We start from the raw sequence: 9,750 nt of genomic DNA on the forward strand, positions 1-9,750 counted from the left end.
TTGTTGATATGGACGACTCAAAGACTTGAGAGGCCTAACGTAAATTTAAGAATAAGATCTTTTATTTACTTATAAAATAATTTATTAAAATTATCATTGTTTTATTTAAAATTATTTTTGGGTTTTTTTTATTTTGTCAACCTTTTTTAAGTCAATTTTATAGACCATGTCTCTTTTTTTCTTTTTTGATTTTCCCATGCCATGAATAATTTCTTATAGAATAATGGCATTGTTTGTGGTGCCTCTCCGAGGTAGGAAGGAAGCTATTCTAAAGTGGGTCTATCACATCATTTAGAAGATTCATGAAACTAGTTGGACATTGGATCTTCACTATTAAAAGATATGGTTCAACGTGGGTCAGTTAACATCAATTCTAATTAAGACCGATGTTAACAAAAGTAGGACAATGTTTTTGTAAATAAAATATCTTAATATCTTTATAACCCATGTTATGAGTTTTCCTTAACATCAATTTTTTTAATATCAATGATGTAAGGGCTAATTGGTTTTTAATAAAACCAATGTTGTTATTTTTATGATTAACTAGTATGCAACCCATGTATACGCACGGGTCGCTTGATTAAGGCAAAATTCCAAAGTTTGATATTCATCTCAAAAGACATAATATGACCAGAATTACCCAAACTGTAATGCAAATTAATTTGCCATCAATATGAAGCATCGAAGAAAGGCTAACTACTTATATACTATCATCTACAACTAATTAACTTGTCCAGACTAAGGTACTAAGGTGTATGAGGATAGTTTCTGAAGCTTAACTATTACTATCTTCTAGCCATGTTGTTAACTTTATTCAACCTCACTACGTAAATGGAAAGACAAATTCCTTAAAAATGCATTAATCCCTGATTTCTTTACAGTGAGATTAGCAACATTAGGCCAACATGATAAGAACTCATGAAACAACGTTAATTTTATAGTAGTTTCACTTTCTAGACAACAATGCAATTACAAAAGGGTTCTTTTAGAGCTATGATGCAGCTGCTCTAGGACGCAAATTTTGGTGATGCCAATGTAACGCTGAGTGAATTCTTGCTCTCCTGGAAAGATCAGTCGGGTAACTAACGAAATGAATGTAACAGAAAGTGTTAAAAGGCAAGCAACAAAAGTGTATGTCAGCACTGAATAAGAGATTGGTATAGATACAACAGAAAGAAACCCACGATAGAGTGCATACCTATCTTGTAAGTTTAGGAACAGAAACATTACTTATCTATGTTTCATCATTTAAATAACCATTATATTAAGATGAATCTCATGAGGTTCAAACATAATAAAGAAAATAAATATTTAAAACTAAAAGGGGTTAAAAAGAAGAAAAAAAGTGTAGTCAAATTGAGAATTGAAATTTCAAATAAGTCAAATAGTTTTTTTTATAAACACATGGCATCATGTCAATTATAATACAAATTATTCCATATTTACATTTGTCAGGTCACATAATAATAAGTTGATTGTTAATTTACCCTTAAACAACTTAAATTTAAAAGAGAATGCAAAAGAATAGGACTCACCACCATCCCTATGGCCTTTTTCTCATTGCCATTCACTTCACCATCCTTCTTCCCAGCCTCCATCCTCGACAACATCATCTTTTATCCAAAAAAATAAATAAAGTAAACTCACATGAAACAGACCACTACCCAGAATTTTTGATTGAAAAATAAAAAATCAAACACATAAAATTAATAAACTATATAGCAAAATTTCATAATAAAAAATAAAAGGGTCGATAGATTAAGTACCTGGTAGTGTTGGAAATGAAATCTAGTTCTGCTAATTTAATCCATGCACACCCACCTTCTCAAATTCAAAATTGAAACTCTGTAACCCAAAAGAATCCAATTTTCAGTCACAAGTCAAAGTGAGAGAAACTAAGATGAAGGAAGCTAAAATGAAAACTTACGAAGAGTTTCGAATTTTTTTAGTAGAGCGTGTTATCTTTTTCTCCAATCTCTCTTTCTTGTTTCTTTCTCTCTTTAGGAATTGTTGCAACCTTTTTCAAAACCAAAGAATTTAACAAATAATAAAAATAATTTTAATATTTATAATATAAATGTTTACAACAAACAAAAATTAGAGAAATCAGACTTACTCTGAAGTTTCTTGTCCATGTACGCGCCGAATCCCCAAAACATAAAAGACAATTGCAGATCAATATGCAGCGAGTGTAACAGAGCATGAAAAATTTGAAAAAAAATTAAATTCAAGTGAAAAATGAGAGGAACACTAAGGTCTTAAAATCCTGTGGTTGCCCTGACCTACTCATGGTGGAGAGAAAGGATCACAAAAGAGATAATGTCATGTATTTATGTCATTTGCAACATATAAAAGGAAGAAAAACATGATAAAAATGACAGAAAATGAAAGAAAAAAGAGTTATCTTTTACTTATATTGCACCTCCCGTTGCACATTCACTCAACAAAGCAACAATTTATTTTCTGATTAGAAAATAAACTAAGAAATTATAGAAGAATAAAGACTACATAATAATAATAATTTTTTTTATCGGCACATAATAATAATAATAATAATAATAATAATAATAATAATAATAATAATGATGATGATGATGATGATGATGATGATGATGATGATGATGATGATGATAACAAACTTATAAGCAGTGTAAATTAAATGCCAGTAAGATAACAACATACTGTAGCTGATACTTTTCCAGAATTAACCTGCACGAAGTGAAAAGGTGTTAACAATCAACAAATATGTGAAACTCAACATAATCAAGCAGTTTAATGAGCTAAAAACATGTATTCAATCAATTATGTACATGTCGAATCCCCAAAACAAAAAAGACCAACTAGTGTAATAGAGCATGAAAAATTAAAATAAAATAAAATTGAAGTGAAAATGAGAGGAACACTTACTTCTTCAAATCCCGTGGTTGCCCTGTTCATGGTGACAAATTTGAATCACGGAAATATCCTAGGCAACACCCTAGCATAGTCATGGTCACTTGACTTGAGTAGTAGTAGTAGTAGTAATAATAATAATAATAATAATAACATGAAAAATTAAAATAAAATAAAATTGAAGTGAAAAATGAGAGGAACACTTACTTCTTCAAATCCCGTGGTTGCCCTGACCTACTCATGGTGACAAATTTGAATCACAAAAATATCATAAGCACACCCTAGCATAGTCATGGTCACTTGATTTGAGTAGTAGTAGTAGTAGTAATAATAAACTGGAGAGGGCTTTGCTTAAATGAAATTTCATTTCATACCTACTGATGAGCATATTTAATGTCTTCCATGTTTAAATCTCTAACGTCCCCACTACTGCATAATGCTAGAGCTGGTTGCCCTTCTGCTAGAGCAGCAGCACGTTCCCGTCGTGCATCGAACACATTAAGCATACATTAGCTCCTTTTAATCATAAACTCATATATTTTGTAAAGGATACAATAATTCCCCTTCATTAAAATTACTGGCTAACAACTTAATCAGAAATAAGTTCAAAATCTAAGATCATCAAGAAATAGAGAACTCCATCAGATGATGACGACCAAAACTTCATGCACTATATTTGCTGCATCCAAAAAAAGATAAACCACAACAATTAAAGCATGAAAGGGAGAAAAAGGGTGCACTACCCAGGCAATTGAATGGAACAACTTCTGGATTCGGTACCAAAAAGGACTTCATACATAGAGCATCTCATAACATATCCATCTCATCAAGGATACTGTCTTGAGAACAAAAATACAAACTCTGCATGCAAATTGAAAATCAGACTATGTTAGTAAGTTGGTGAAAAACAGGTTGCTTCCATATAAGGATGGCATACTTCGGATGGTCGACAAATGGATTCCGATTGTGCTGATAAAATTTGTATATCCTTTCATTTCTCAGTTTTTCATCCCTCGATGGTGGATCAACTTCATTCGATTTTAATAAAGTGGAAAGGAGTTCAATCTCCCTCTTTTCTGCATGTAAGACGTAAATATCATTTTTACCTTATATCTGCAGCGAGAAAGGAGTTGCAATATGTAAACGAATAACAAACTAAACATCAGACTCAAAGCAAACTTTAGTTTTAAGTTCATGTCAAATTTTACACTTGCAGAGTAATGCAATAATCAAATTAAACTTTTTTTGAAAAGATGTTTTAAGAATTCACCATAAAAATAAAAATAAAGAAATTTTCATGAAGAATCAAACACGTTTTAAAAATTTTTAATTTTAGATTTTAGAAAACTAATTTTTTTTAAAAAAAAGAGTAATCAAACATGTCCTAATTCAAATCGTGTTCTCCGTATTGGATGCCAGGTTTAAAAGATTCTTACATCTATGAGACTATGACTAAACATGAGCTTGATATGATAAAATTGCCATCAAAAGAAATGCTACATAATATCAAGTGATAAAATTAATCATTTGATAAACAAATGCATAAAAAGGAAGATAGTTCACTTATAATTTGATCAACACATGTAAATGTAAGGCATGTATATTCCCCCTTGGGGTTTGAGCTAAAAACCCAAATACTATTGTCAAATGAGAAATTCAATAGTTCAAGTGTTGAACCTACCAACATTTGGGGCATCCGAGAGGTGAAGGCCTGGGATTCCCCTTGGTTGTTGGAACCCATAACAGACTGCCATGTACATTAATGCCCTTGCTATATCCCCTCTAACCTGAAGGAGGTAACATCCCAAACGTTGTTTGAACAAAAAATAAGTTAATTGTCCAGGTGAAGAAACATCAGAACCAATTATAAATAGATGAAGTACAACATTGAGACTTTCACCATCTATCCAGGTTCCTTTAACTGCTATTATTGGTTTGTAGTTAGCAAGGGTAAAATTATAAATAGATGAAGTCAGCAAGGCTATATATAATTATTATGCTTACCACAAGCAAGTGTGCTACTATAGATAACCACATTTTGAGAATTTTGTAAGTGAATTCCATCAGTGTTGGGGCTATCACCAGGTGATGAAACACTAATGCCCGAGACTTGAACATTTGTGCAAGAGTCAAACTTGAGATGGGTTTGTTGACTATTCTGAATTGTTATGCATGTGACTGTTACACCATCACTTCCATAGAACCTGAGTGCCTAATTATAATAAAGAAGTAATTAATAGCATAGCACATGAGAATTTCAATTTCAATATGTTAAGAAGTTCAACGATACAAAAGGACTTTTAGTGTTGGCTTTGTGCTAGGAAGTCTTCCTTTGCTTTCCAGCATCACTTCTGTGGGATTGTAAGTAGGAGAGTCATTATTCCACCAAACAGAGCCTTGACCATCAATGACACCTTTGCCTCTGATTGTAATATTGTTAAGCTTTCAGAATTCAAGCCATTGCAAGGTACCAGAGCCCCAAGCTACAGAGCCTGTAGGTGCAATGATTTTGCCATCCAACTGCATGTATTTTTATGAACATAATATGTGAGTATTGTATTCCATCTTAAAATCAATTGACATTACATAAAGTTATCCAACATGTATATAACTTGGCACTGGGAATTTAGGTAGGTAACATGAGATTTTTTAATATCCCTTATAAGAAAATGAACTATAGACTCTAATATTATATTAAAATTTATCTTTAAACCAATTTACATTATATTAAAATTATGCTTACAGAAAGATCAAAATCAGGAGTATCTAATTCCAGTGAATCCAGGATAGAAATTCCCCAAGATTCATGATCATTTCTAGCCCTTTGGGTAGCATAGTCTGCAATGTCTTCAAGATTGGTGGAGTCCAATCCAGGGTCATTTAATATAGCAGAAGAATCTAAGATCTCCTTGCACAATAAGACGTCGTCACAACCATCATATTTGGTGTTTTCCTCGGCCCGCGATTCGCCAGCTAACCATGCAGCATTGCCAGGAAAGTCTTGATCCTGAATATCTGATTGTGGAGCATGTGATTCTCCAGGGATTGTCTTGGTATCCTAGTTCATAGAAAGTAAATTTTAGGGAACCAAGTAGATGGTAAAAAAATGTCAAGTAAAACTATTGCATCACTTGTGTACTCATTACTCATTAGATCTACAAACTTCAGGGAGGATCAACACAATTAAAACTTCTCTAAGCTAATACAAAAAAAAAACTTTTTTATTCAGAGGTAGAATATATATTTAATTTCTCTTTTCCATTTGATTTCTCTTTTCCATCTTCTATTATAGCTTTCGTCTTCCCGGTCTGTCCTGTTTTATTTTTTCAAACATCAATTTAAAGACATGCATTGAATTCGAAGGTGCAAAAGGCAGTCAAATTACATTGATGTGTCATTCATGGAACTTTTCCATAACCTGTTCCACAAGGGACATCTCTTGTCACTTACATTGATCAGTCTTCCTTCCAGATGTTTGTGTGGTTTGATTAATGACTTTATTTTACAGGTTCATTGATCAATCAAGTATAATAAAAAGAGCGGTAAAAGTTTACATATTTGAATTGAAAGCAAAAAGGTCAGAGAAATCTCACCTGGAAGATTTTTCGGATGTGTGTAGCAAATTCCTTGGTCTCCTTCCAGTGTTGGGATGAACTCATTGATAAACATGTGTTGCTGAGTGTTTCCAATGCCACATTTTGCTGCTAAACATTCTAAGAGTTCTACATCAGAAGGATCAAACTTTACACCAAGAGGAAAGCCAGGCCACTCAGTAGAAACCTACATGCAAAGAAATATTTCTAACGAAACATCTTCTATCATTCAAACTCATGCTAAACTTTTTCAAGAAATGAATCCTACTACAGAAGTAAAGTATGCAAACTTTCCCGCAGGCACATTAAACAATTGAATTAATTTTGTGTACCACAAGGAAACAAAAACCCGAAGGATAAAGGAATAGGAGCATAAACACTCTCTATAGTAACATGAAGAGCTCTACTGTAAAAGCAGAAATTGCTTCTAACGTTACTGCATTTTTAGTGCATGTGTGAATTTGAGTAAGCTGTTATGAACATAAAATGAATATAATGTCAAATTGTAACATGCATCACTATTATCAATATGATAAGAATAGTTTGGACATTCACGATATGCCCCACAATCCTTGATTTGATCAGTTGAAGATAAAGTAGTGCTTTTCACTTTCTTTGCAAATCCTCCAATGCCAATAAGCCAACTCCTGTAGAGAAAATTAGCAAATATACTCTATATTGCCAGTTTGTGACTAACAAACGAAAAAAAGCTATACCAAGCATAACACTAACATAAAGAAGAGACATACCTTTTTTTCCTTTTCTAATATCTCTTTAATAGGGCGATCTACTGCAGTTATACACAAATTCTGCAGTATAAGGGCAAGCATCAAATATTGAATAATAGTAACTTTAATTTCAAAGAATAAGGTAACAGGAAAAAGAAAACCAGGAACCTTAAGATCACTTCTGGAATATCCATCAGTCATACTTGCTACTGCATCTAAATCAACATCAAGAGACAATTCCTCTTTTGCCAGGATAACTTTCAATATTTTCGCTTTATTAGGAGCACCCCGGCATAAATAAATGATTAAAGTGTGACTCCCCCTCTTATCTAATTTCCACTAAACCCCCTTAAAATTAAAAAATAGGATTTACAATTTCATAACTCTTTTCAAGCTTGTGTAGCGGTAATTCTAGTTGGGAAAAGGTTTTCGCACCTGTTACCCAGATGTCTGTGCAACTTGATAATAGTTTCCTCCTCTTCCTCGGTGTAGTTCCCTATTTTTAGGTTTGGCCTTAGGTAATTCAGCCACCTTAGTCTGCAACTTTTTCCACATCTTGCAAGACCTGACAAATAACAACAACAACAAAAACCAATCACAATGGATTCATATATGATTTTGGTATAATCTGTGCATGTGTATAATTAAACATTGAATATTTCCTCCTCTTCCTCGGTGTAGTTCTCTCTTTTGAGGTTTGGTTTTGGAGAAGGAAGAACACGCTTCTAGAACCCTACCCAAGCCAAGCCCAAAAAGGGAAACTCGGTTGAGTGCAAGAACGACGACGAGATAATGCATGGCTACCCAACCCATCCTCAAAGCCAAACCAAAATCGTAAAAATAAAGAATAGAATGAAGATGCGAAGAGAAGCAAAAATAGAAAATGCTCTAGCTTTGTGTAAAGAAGAGATGAAGAGAGAGGAAACATCTCAACGTGGCAGAAAAAAGACAACACAACAAGCATGTGGCACAAAACAAAGCAACAAGTGGCACAAAACCAAGCCAAAGATGGAGGGCTATAAAATAACCAAAAAACCAAGGAAATGGACAGCTGTTGCAGCCTCAGGCATGGGTATTCTAGGAATTTCCATATTCTTCTCTTTTAATATATACATAGATAACACTTTTCATTGTCGTGCCATTCTCATTCCAAAACCTCTTGAGCCCTAGCCTCTCATTGCCACTTGTCATCAATTTCGTCGCCTCTCATCGCCACTGCTATCATCGTTGCTATTGTTGCTGCTGTACAGAGGCCCCTGTCCTCCTTAGCCTCATTTTTCGTCATTCTCCTAAGCTGCGCCCTCTCTGACATCGCCTTCATTGTCGACGTCGCAGGCACATCCCCAATCCCTTTCTTCTCTTTTTGCTTAGCACAAAATTATTTCTTGTGCTCAAGATAAATTTATGATTTTACTTATCAATTTCTAGGCTGGTGTGATGTACCCGATATTAGGCCACAACATGACTTAGCAACTTATCATAATTTCTTGTGGTTGGGTCACGATATCCAGGTCAAAGGCAATAGATGCCATTCTACCTTTGAGGGATTACATGAACTGCATCTTCATATCATAGTCATAGATTTTTAACATGATAATGGAGATCATATTGGGAGTATTTCAACTTTAAAAATAGTGTAGAAATGTATAATTGTATATACATCACTTGTAAACTACTTTATCAGTGATATGTCTGTCAAGATTTTATATTTTGATAAAAAAAATAGTTCTAGGCATTAACTGATGCTTCAGGGCCTGCAACCCACAAACCTTGTTGCACTGAACGAAAAGGCTTTCAATAAATTCAGTTAATTAAAAGACAAGACAAATATGATTTAGAGAGAATGAACAACCTATTTTTATCATAACACTATAAAATTCTGAAACGTGAAGCATTATGAACCTCAATAAAGATTCAATTTTATAGTAGCTTAGAAATTTATGATATCTAGAAATATTTTAGCATACTCAATAAGGAAAAGAAAGCCTTTAAAAGTGGGAGCAATAGGCTAAGCTCAACCAAAGAAGTAAGTGAATCCCTGGACCATACAACATAATCCCCATTTGTCTCAGTCCAATTCCTCCCCAGCCCAGCCCAGCTCATGCCCATAAATCATGAAGGGTGTTGCTAGGTGCATCTAACAGTATTGTTGGTGCACTCAACATTTTTTATTAATGTCCAAAATGTCCCTGGCTGGTTGTTCCTTTTTAAGTTGCTTTTTTTGGCTGAGTGATAATCCGTAAGCAGATTTTTCACATATGGATGAACTTGATCCGTATGAATTATACAAATGAACTTGATCCGTATAAATCATATGGATGGAGTTCATCCGTATTGGTTTTTTGTTTTTTTTTTTAATTCCTTGAAGTTTTATTTTTTTTAATTATTAATATGTTAAATTACTCATTTGCACATTAATTTTTTTTACTATTACAAAATTTAATATATATTAAATTTTGTAATGGTAAATATTTTTTATTTATAAAAAAATATATGAATTAAATAATTCGTATGAGTTATATCAAAATTAATTATCA

The 9,750-nt window shown here is 33.3% G+C and overlaps 1 long non-coding RNA gene across 20 annotated transcripts; it reads right to left on the bottom strand.

Moving 5' to 3' along the window:
* Positions 1–844: 844 nt before the first annotated feature.
* LOC100775901 (uncharacterized) lies at positions 845–8,186 on the bottom strand. Of its 20 annotated transcripts, none has more exons than XR_005888933.1 (19): positions 7,382–8,182; positions 7,235–7,294; positions 7,041–7,132; positions 6,486–6,672; positions 5,636–5,950; positions 5,183–5,412; positions 4,897–5,104; positions 4,574–4,679; positions 3,830–3,968; positions 3,636–3,753; positions 3,267–3,349; positions 3,100–3,173; positions 2,908–2,977; positions 2,683–2,709; positions 2,117–2,126; positions 1,928–2,017; positions 1,767–1,845; positions 1,536–1,613; positions 845–1,082 (listed from the first exon to the last, which is right to left on the bottom strand). It is a non-coding gene; the product is annotated as an uncharacterized lncRNA (long non-coding RNA). The 20 variants fall into 20 exon arrangements; XR_005888929.1 differs by having other exon boundaries at positions 7,649–8,181; XR_005888931.1 differs by lacking the exon at positions 7,041–7,132 and having other exon boundaries at positions 3,830–4,005; positions 4,897–5,412; positions 7,382–7,778; positions 7,951–8,184.
* Between the last annotated feature and the right edge of the window lie 1,564 nt (positions 8,187–9,750).

The sequence above is a fragment of the Glycine max genome, chromosome 16 (genome assembly GCF_000004515.6).
Source record: "Glycine max cultivar Williams 82 chromosome 16, Glycine_max_v4.0, whole genome shotgun sequence".
NCBI classification, from domain to species: Eukaryota; Viridiplantae; Streptophyta; class Magnoliopsida; order Fabales; family Fabaceae; genus Glycine; species Glycine max.